Source organism: Ailuropoda melanoleuca, chromosome 1 (assembly GCF_002007445.2).
Source record: "Ailuropoda melanoleuca isolate Jingjing chromosome 1, ASM200744v2, whole genome shotgun sequence".
Lineage (NCBI taxonomy): Eukaryota > Metazoa > Chordata > Mammalia > Carnivora > Ursidae > Ailuropoda > Ailuropoda melanoleuca.
In genome coordinates, this window is record NC_048218.1 from 170,137,474 (window position 1) to 170,147,335 (window position 9,862).

Consider the following 9,862-nt stretch of genomic DNA (forward strand, 5'->3'; position numbering starts at 1 on the left):
AAACTGAATGAATTAATATTATAGATAAACTACAAAACAAAGTGCCCTGTCTTGTTTTTGCCAATTAAAACCCTATCAATTAATTGACATTTGAGCACATTTATGCTATATTTATGCTACAAAGGTCATGTTTAAACTGACCATTCTGTGGTACTAACAGTGCTTCTCAAAACTTAACGTACATACTATTCACTGGGGACCTTTTGAAAGGCAGATTCTGATCCAGTGAATCTGGGATGGGATCTGAGTTTCCGTATTTCTAACAAGCTCCTGGGTAATGGAGATGCTGCTGCTTCAGCAGCCATACTTTGAGTTTCAAGAAATTTGAAGATCTTGAAGTTTCTTTGAATCATGAAAATAAAAATTTAATTTGTTGCATATTGATTATATTTTATTGTTTCCTATGCTTTGAGAATCAGTATACTACATTTTCCATCTAAAATATTTTATCAACTAGAACACTGAATGTACCAGAAGATTCTATTCCTTCACCCAGGCTGGTTTATAAAGTGTTCACTGCTAGATAAACCTGAAGGAATTTTGCCTTCAAAGAGTTATTTAGCATCACGAAATTATTTTCCAAACCCAAAGGGAGAGTAAAGATGACACTAACTTAAGAAAAAATTTGTTAAAATTACACTTACCACTTTTTCAGTTTTTTCAAACTGACTCTTCTGCCATCCAGGGAATTCACTACAGAGAAGAGGAGAGCAGTAGACTATGATTTAAAATGAAGAAGCATGTTTTCACATCACTCTGATCTGGGAGTTCATTTATGCTTATGCTTATCAGAGTGTCCAGATGTTGAATAGCGAAAAGTAACACATTCACACGTGATACAGAGCAAAGACCTATTACGATGCCCAAAGGACAAGCTATTTATAGCAGTAAAGAATAAAGTGACCCATAAATAGACTGCCATTTACTTGTTTGTTTTGTCTGGGGTCCATTTAATGGCATCTGTTAGTGCTACAATAGCTAATACCCAGCAATTATTTCCATCCTGAACCTCACTGGGGAGGAGAAATGCAGTGGAACTAGATCCTCTGTTTGGAATTGATTTTTTTTCCCCCACATCAATTAAAATATTCGGTAAAGGTGTTGGGTCCTCCCCTACTCCCTCCCATTTACACAAATAAAATGTATACATTTAAATAGCTAAATATAAATGACTGCCTTGTATGTCTCTATATTCTAGAGAATATAATGTCTCAAATTAGGAAGAAAAAGAAGAAAATGGAAGTATGGTTACTTCAATGGGAACAGAGTTACCTGTTACGCACACAGTAGTTTTTCAAAAAACGTGGATTGCCTGCCATGAACAGCCTTAAAAATGGATGGCTAGGTGTGCAGAGACTGACATGGATTGTGAAGATAAGGGTAGGCTCCAGAAGGGGGAAACAGGCGCCTGGTGTCTCTCCGGCAAGACCGGTCTCTTTTCTCCTCTGCAGATCTTTCTCTAATGTGCCATTACCCACCTTTAGCTTTCGTGCTTTAGGTTGAGGTATCGATTATAGCAGGTGCTGTAGTACTTGGATAGCGGTGTATTAACTTTGCAATTATTATTGTCAATAATATTTATATTGGCCAACATTTATTCAGGGCCAACTATGTGGTAGACTTTAAGCAGAGAGCAAAAAAATACTTTCCCCCCAGCTCAAGTTTGAAAAATCCAGAAGAGTTAGGGTCATGTTTTCAGTGCTGGGCCAATGAATGTGGTCAGAAGGATGAGTGGTTATAATTGGCCTAGCTTGGGCCACATGATCTCCCTGTTTGTAAGAGGTGTATAGGGGTGGTAGCAGTGGGGAGGGGTAATAATGATTGGCAGACCTCAGTAAAACCATATATTTTGAAGAATGTTTCCCAAAGAAGGTCCTTGCTCTTCTGGAAAAAATTCATGTCTCCCACAGCTTTGGGCAAGTTACTTAATTTATTTGAACCTCAGTTGCAGAGTTTGCATAATGGAGTGGAATTAGGTGCTTTCCTTTCATATCCCAAATTTTGTTTTCAGTTACTTTTTTTTAATGTAACACTTTATAAAATGATTTCACATCCAATCCTGACAAGCAAGCAAAAGTGATGCTATTTCACCCTCTTACTAGTTGGAGACCCTGAGCTTTACAAAGTTAATTAATTTGCCTCAAATCATTAGAATGTCAAGTGGCAGAACCAGGACTAGATATGAAGTCATTGGATTAGTTTCAAAGAATTCCCTTTGAATGCTTCCCACATTAGTGAAATTAGTTTTCTTCATTCCATAATGACCACTAACTAATCTCCTGGGTAGCAAACTACTATATAAATTAAGCTCTAGTTAATGGCATAGTTTTGATGGATTAAAACTTGGGCACTGGAATTTTTTATTTTGCTGTCTTCTGAGAGATGCTGAGATGGTTCATTAATATGATTATTGTCTTTCTGATGGGAGGTACTGGAAAGTATGGCTTGGGGAAGGAAAAGCTACTGCTAATTCAAGTTGGAAGAGGATGCTTTTAGGAAGAGAGTGAGGGGGAAACTGGGAGGAACTGATTATTATCTTACAGCTCACAGGCACTTGATATTATGCCTCGAAGCTAATAGTGGTCAAGTAAGTCACTGTTATTTGTTTTAAGATTTCCTTAAATAAATATTTACCCCACACAATCAATGAAGTCTAGAAAGTCAATGGGCTGTGTTTTATTTTTAACAAGCCTTAAATTAATTGTGTATCCTCTGCATCTACAAACATCTATTAAGATAACTCTGAGAAAGAGCTTAGAGCTCCTTACAAACTTGCAAGTACATCAGTCTGGCATATAAAATTTCTAAGACCAAAGGGGGAAATAATTCTTGATTAAGAAAGTATAAAAATATCATTCAGGAGCCTTAATGCACGTACATTTGTTCTGCCAATTAATGAATTTATCCTCGAGGAAATAAATATGAATAGTAAAAGGATGTTCACTCAAGCTTCTCTTATAGTAGTCAGAAACCAGAAACAACTTAGATAGAAAATTATTTAAGAGAATTATGGTACCTTCATAAAATAGAATATTATATAATTATTTAAAATGATGAAGCCAAAGAATAATTAGTGATGGAAACATGCACAATAACTTAATTAATAAGACCATGGGCTCCTGAGTCAGCCTACTTGGATCCCAATCCTAGCTCAACCAACTCCGTGTTGTATGACCTTGAACAATTTACCTAATCTTTTGTGCTTAATATCACTCAAAAATAAAATGGGGCTAATGATAGTACCTGCCTCATAAGCTCCTTAGGTGAATTGAATGAGGTAATATGTAAACTGCTCAGCACAAAGCCAGTCACTTTAATAAGATTATAAAACAGTACAACAGGGGCACCTGGGTGGCTCAGTCAGTTAAGCGTCTGCTTTCAGCTCAGGTCATGATCCCAGGATCCTGGGATCGAGCTCCCTGATTGGCAGAGAGTCTGGTTGTCCCTTTCCCTCTGCCCCTCCCCCTGCTTGTGTTTGTCCTCTTTCTCTCTCAAATAAATAAAATTAAAAAAAAAAAAAACAACCACACACACACACACACACACACACAAAACCCAAAACAAAACCAAAACAGTTCAACATTTTCTTTCTCTAGTAATCTGTATTTCCTACTTTGGGGGCCAAGAATTATGATAATTTGGAAATGAAGAAGAAAATATAAAAGCTATTTTAAAAATTATCTTAAACATTTTAATTGTGGTGAAATAGACATAGAATGAAATTTACCATCTTAACCATTTTCAAGTGTACAGTTTGGTAGTGTTATGTATACTCACATCATTGTGTAACTAATTTCCAGAACTCTTTCTATCTCCCCAAACTAAAACTCTACCCATTAAACTCTCATTCTCCCTCCCCTCAGTCCCTGGCAGTTACTATTGTGTATTTTCTGTCTCTATAATATAATTTGACTACTCCAGGTCATTCTTTTTTTTTTTTTTAAGATTTTTATTTATTTATTTGACAGAGATAGAGACAGCCAGCGAGAGAGGGAACACAAGCAGGGGGAGTAGGAGAGGAAGAAGCAGGCTCCCAGCGGAGGAGCCCGACATGGGGCTCGATCCCAGAACTCCGGGATCATGCCCTGAGCCAAAGGCAGAGGCTTAACGACTACACTACCCAGGCACCCCTACTCCGGGTCATTCTTATAAGTGGAACTGCACGGTCCTTGTCTTTTGTGACTGGCTTAGATCACTCAGCGTAATGTCCTTAAGGTTCATCCATGTTGTAGCTTGTGTCAGGATTTCCTTCCTTTTTAAGGCTGAATACTATTCTATTTTATGTATCTAGTACAATTTATTTATCCATTCATCCATTGATGAACACTTTCTACCTTTTAACTCTTGTGAATAATGCTGCTATGTGTACAAATGTTTGTTCAAAACTTGTTTTTTGTAAAGAAAGAATATGTTACCCTGAATTTCCTAAAACTCACTAGACGTAAGTAAACAGGCAGTATGACTGATTGAAATCCTGGATCTGTTCTTTGGCTCTGAAAGTGCTTCAGTCTTTAAATATCAGATTGATTAATACATTTAGCTTTTTACTGGGCACTTATTCTTTGTCTTTTGTTGTAAATTTTTCAGAAGATTTTATGTTTAGTGGAGAATAACAAGGAAAAATAAAACTAACAAGGGCCAGAAAAAGACGCTGCTTTTCCTCTCAGGTTCAGGAAAGTCAGAGGGACCGAATCCAGGGCTCATTTTGCATTTCCTATCCAAATTTAATCTCTCTTCTTTCCTGCTCTTCCATGTCCTTAAAGCTTTTTTTTTTTTTTCAGTAGAGATCTTTTCTTGGGACAAGGTGGTTGCCAGAGTTCCAGCAGCATCATTTACGCCTATATTCCAGCCATCAGGAAGAAGGAAGCCAAGAAGGAAGAGTGTGGCCCCTCTTTCAAGACACTTTCCTTTCTGTCCTATTGGCCAGGAGTTCGTCATGGGGTCGCTACCTGTCAGAGAGGCTGAGGAAAGAGGTGTTTATTGCTGATAAGCCAGATAGGCACTGCACAAATTAGGGCTTCTGTGTTGAGGAAGAATGGCTACTGGGGAACAGCCAGGAGTCCCTGCCAGTCTAATACATGTTAACTAGCATCCTGGTGGTATACATTGTTAGGTAGGTAGGGTGGAACAGTTTTTCTCTGAGTCTCTAGATAATCTGGAGAAATAGTTCTGAGGCAATGGTGATTGTCTCTGCTCTGTTGATGTTTACTCCAAATGAGACTGATTTAAAGTTTTGTAGGAGAGCTCATAAGACCTCGAACAAAATGAGCAAGGCATTAGCTTAATATCCTGGTTCCTGAGGTTTGTGTTGCGATTCCTTTAGCCGTACCCCCCCACCCCCCCCAGATAGACAGATAGGGCAGCAGCTTTCGTGCCAGTGAAGCTGGTGACTGGGCAAAGCTGGTTTGGGGAGTGACTTCCCAGAGGGAATGTGGAGAAGAGGAAACTTCTCAAAGATTATTCTCTATAAATATGCAACCCTGGTGCTTACCGAGTGATGGAGTCAAATTTATATCTGATTTTTATAATCTCCAATATCAAAATGATTTCTTTATAGGTATTTTAGATATTAAAGGAAATTTAAAAACATCTTTGAAAAATAGCTCTTTTGCTTTAATTACAGAACTGGAGAATGTACAACACTCTGATGTGGGTGTTTTGGCTCATGGATATTTAAATGAACTACTGTGTGAGACAGGCACACCTTACCTCATTACTCATGGTGTACCATCATCCTTGGGGCAGGGGTTGGGGTAAGGTCAGAGGTGGGTGAGAGCCAGGCAAGGAGTGAAGGGTACTTTATATAGTACAATATTATTTCAAAAATTTAAAACAAAACAGCGATTTTGTTATTTGGATGCAACTGTGTCTAAAAATGCTTCAGTTCTATCATCTTTACTAAAATGCCCTGCTTTAGAAATAGATAAACTCTCTAGTGAGTACGGTCATGTGAAAAGAACCTTAAGTTTACAAATAATGGAGAAAATGATTAATTGAGAAAAAGATCAGGTTAATGACTTAGCAATTCAATTGTAATAATGATCATTTAAGTAAAGTAGACCAATATCACTGAAATGGCGCTTTTGTCATTGTCCCCACTCTCCTCACTTCCAAGAAAAAGTAATCTCAGAGCCTCTGACTTCTTGGAATGACAGGAGGGCCCTCTGGCAGAATCTGGAGGACTTCTCACCAGCTGCAATGGTAGGCACCCTTTTCTGAAGGACCAGAAACTGAGCAAACCAGTAGCAAAGCCCAGAAGAGAGTACAGTTCTTTTAACATTTTAGTCTAGTGATCTAAGAGCACATTCACTGTATAACTGTGCTGGGCTGTGGTCTGCTTTTACGGTCTTAGAACTGGTGTCGTTGGTGCCCATTCAGTTCAATTGATATTTGAGTACTTATTGCATCAACTCTGTAATTTTAATTTGCATCATATCTAAACCATCCAGTGGTGCTTTCCTATAATTTCTGTTATTTCTTAAAATTCCTATCAAGAAGGCAGAACATTTGTAAAAGAAAGCACCATGTCCAAGAACGAGAGAACTCTGTGCAAATGGGCTATGCCAGAACTAGCCAAGGGATACTGGGCACGTCATTTACCTCGTAGCTCTCAGATTCTCATTTTTAAAGTGAAAGGGCAGAAAGTTGGTTTATCTGATCTCTAAGTGCTTAAAAAATAGTTCAAAGCAGCATTTCTACTTTCATCCCGAGAAGACTCATATAACCATTGCTAAAGGGGTTGAGAAACTGATGCATGCGTATTATGCGCAGCTCCACCCAAACCCTTTCAAATGGTTGCAGGTGGAAGTGGTGCTCTCCCATATCATCATTAATAATGCTACCCTTGCAGACTGCCGAATATACCTGCACAAATAATTTCTTTTCCAAAGAAATGTAGTCTGGTTGTTTTAAAGAATTAGGCACTTACTCCGCGGCAAACTTGGTGTTGCTTATCTGGGGTGGAATCTTTAAGTGCTGCCTATAGATCCGTTATTTCCAAGGCTGCGCACAGCTCCTGCTCAGCCAACAGAGAGAGCCTGTGATTGACTACTCCCCATTCTCTTTATAAACCCTGTGTCTCTGGCTGTTACTCTCTGCTCTTGCCAGATTGCCCTTCACCTGCTAATGCTCCCCTTTTGCAAGGCTCAGCTCCTGTACCACCTCCTCCAGGAAGCTTAATCTCCTCTTTAAACTTCCACAGCAGGGCCTGGTACCGCTTCCTTTTACACAGTAATGCCTCTTTCTCCGTGGTTTCGCTTTTTCTGCAGGTTCAGTTGCCAGTGGTCAACCGGGGTCCGGGTGATCCTACTTTTGACGAATCATCAGACGGTGGATAGCCGCCTAACTTACCTCACGATGCCTACGTCATTCGCCTTTCTTCCTCTCCTCGCATAGGCGTTTTATCATCTCACGTCATAGCAAGAAGGGTGAGTACAGCACATTCACATAATTTTATGACAGGATATTGTTACAATTGTTCTATTTTATTATTAGTTATTGTTAATTTCTTGCTGTACCTAATGTAAATACTTTATCATGGGTATGTGTAGGAAAAAACGCATAATATATATAGGGTTTAGTGCTATCTGTGGTTTCAGGCACCCATCGAGAGTCTTGAACCTTATTTCCCCGCAAATAAGGGGAAATTACTGCATTCATTCCTACCTTCATTTACAAACATGCTTTATCTCCTTCACTAGATGGTAAGCTTCTTAGTAGCACCACCGCTTATCCTGATCAAGTCTAAAATGCCTCGCCTGATGTCTTTTATAAAGCAAAACCCTCACACATTTATGGAATACTTTCGGCCCTCCCTAGTGGTTGGTATCACAGTTCCTTTACCCTGCTGCCTTTTTGATGGATCTATTTATTTCTATTTTTAGGAAGCTAGGTCGATACAAGTTCTTTTGCTAAATTATATATTTCTTTGGATTTTTCACTGCAAATTCAGTATCATAGTTTCACAAGGAGATGAAAATTTCAACTCCCACGGGCCTGATTTCCTTTTAGTCGGATTAGGTTATATATTTTATTTTAAAGAGGATGAGACAGCACTTTGTCTAACTGCGAATGGAATGGGCCCTGAGTTAGACAAGCCTCCTTCTCCTTTAACCTTCTTCTCCTTTAAAAATGTTATAAACAGAGCCAAACACATATTGTATTCTTTTGATTTCAGTCAAGAGAGTTTTGGGATCTGGATGGTACCACCATTTGTTTTAATTGTGAAAGCAGATTGATGTGTCATTTAGCGAGCCTCCTCCTTCTTTTCTTTCTTTTTCAACCCTGGAATATCTCAGCTTTGGGTAGATAGAGACCGTCAGGCAGCTGATAGACCATCAGTTGAAGGGATGGTGGCAGCAGCAGTGAATGCACGCAGACATGTTCTGATAAGTTCTTTAGGGAGAAGGATGCCCTTACAGAAGTAGGCCCTGATTGCTGAAAAGGCAGCAAGGGAAATCACTGGTGGCAGCTGATTAGAACAAACAGGAAGAGGAGACAGGTTTGCCAAAGGCTTCTGTACATGTCTCCCATTTGTAAACTTCCAGGCAGATGAAATGTTTTCCAGGTGGTTTTTGGATTTGTTCCTACAGGGAGAGTTTCAGTGCACCCCAAAGCACCATGCCCCTGGTTAGAGAAATGCCACACACACTTAAAGAATAAAGAATTTTGTCTCCCAAACCTTTGAGAATGCATGGCTGGTGCCAGGGAAGAAGGCATATCAGAGTAACTCATGCATTCTCTTCAAATTTCCTCCAGTTCCATAATGTGTGTTTATCCAGATCTGCTCACGTCTGGGGCAATAAAAGGTCTCCCAGCCTCCCCGTTATTCCATTTTCCCTAGTTAAGTTGTGAGTAACATCTTGATCTAAAAACCCCATACGGAGAGAATCTTTTTAGATTGAGAAGGTAGTGGTTTCAACTGATTGTACTTATCCGTAGTAATAAAAGTTTTTATTTTTAATCAGTCACTATGGATTGAGAAGTAAGATTGGGTTTAGAGGGTTTTTGTTTTTGTTTTTTACAATCTCTTTCTTTATGGTTAGTAAACACATTAAACACATTACAATTTTCAAGAAGCTTCCTGGCCATGGCAGTCATCTGGGGGGGAAACCCCCAAACAGTCACACATAATCTTTCTTCTCTTTTAAGTTTTACACTAAAAATCTGTTTTGAGAGGGAAATGGAGCGTACTAAGCTAATGACAGCTTTCCCTTCCCTTATTTTTTCCATGTCAGCCATGTGCTCCTATCAGCTTCTTGGTGTGCAGGGACATTGGCAATGCTGCCTTAAAACATGGAAACAAATAAACAGCCCCCCACCCCCAGTCGTGGAGGGTTTAAGATGGAACTAGACTAAATGGGTTAGCAAACAGACTAATTTATTTTCAAAGGTGTAGTTTCTGAGACTGCAAACAATCTACTTTGCCTGAAGACTGTTAGGTGTGTCCTGCTCCCAGCTTGGCTAGTCGAAGATTGCCGTTTGGATCCACCCAGACCTATCTGCCGGGAGAATCGGGGCGCGGGACTTGGTTTCCATCCTTGGGGAGAGGAAGCCGGCGACCCAAGGTGAACTCTGAGGACAGCTGATTATCAGATCCCAACATTTGCCAGATGTCCCCTAAATCCCAATCTGCGCCTTCGCAATTTGGTTATAAAAATTCTTCTCCCCTCTAGTACAACCGCTCTTTGAGCAGAGGGTGGTAAGGCTTGGGCAGAAGGCCGCGATTCGGACGGAGGTACTCGCCGGGCGTGCATTCGGGCTCGCGGACACCCAGGACTGCAGAGGCAAGAAGGCGCAGCCAAGCTGCGACGGCGACAGAGCTCCAAGCTGCCGAGGCAGCGGTGGCGCTCCCCCCCCCCCC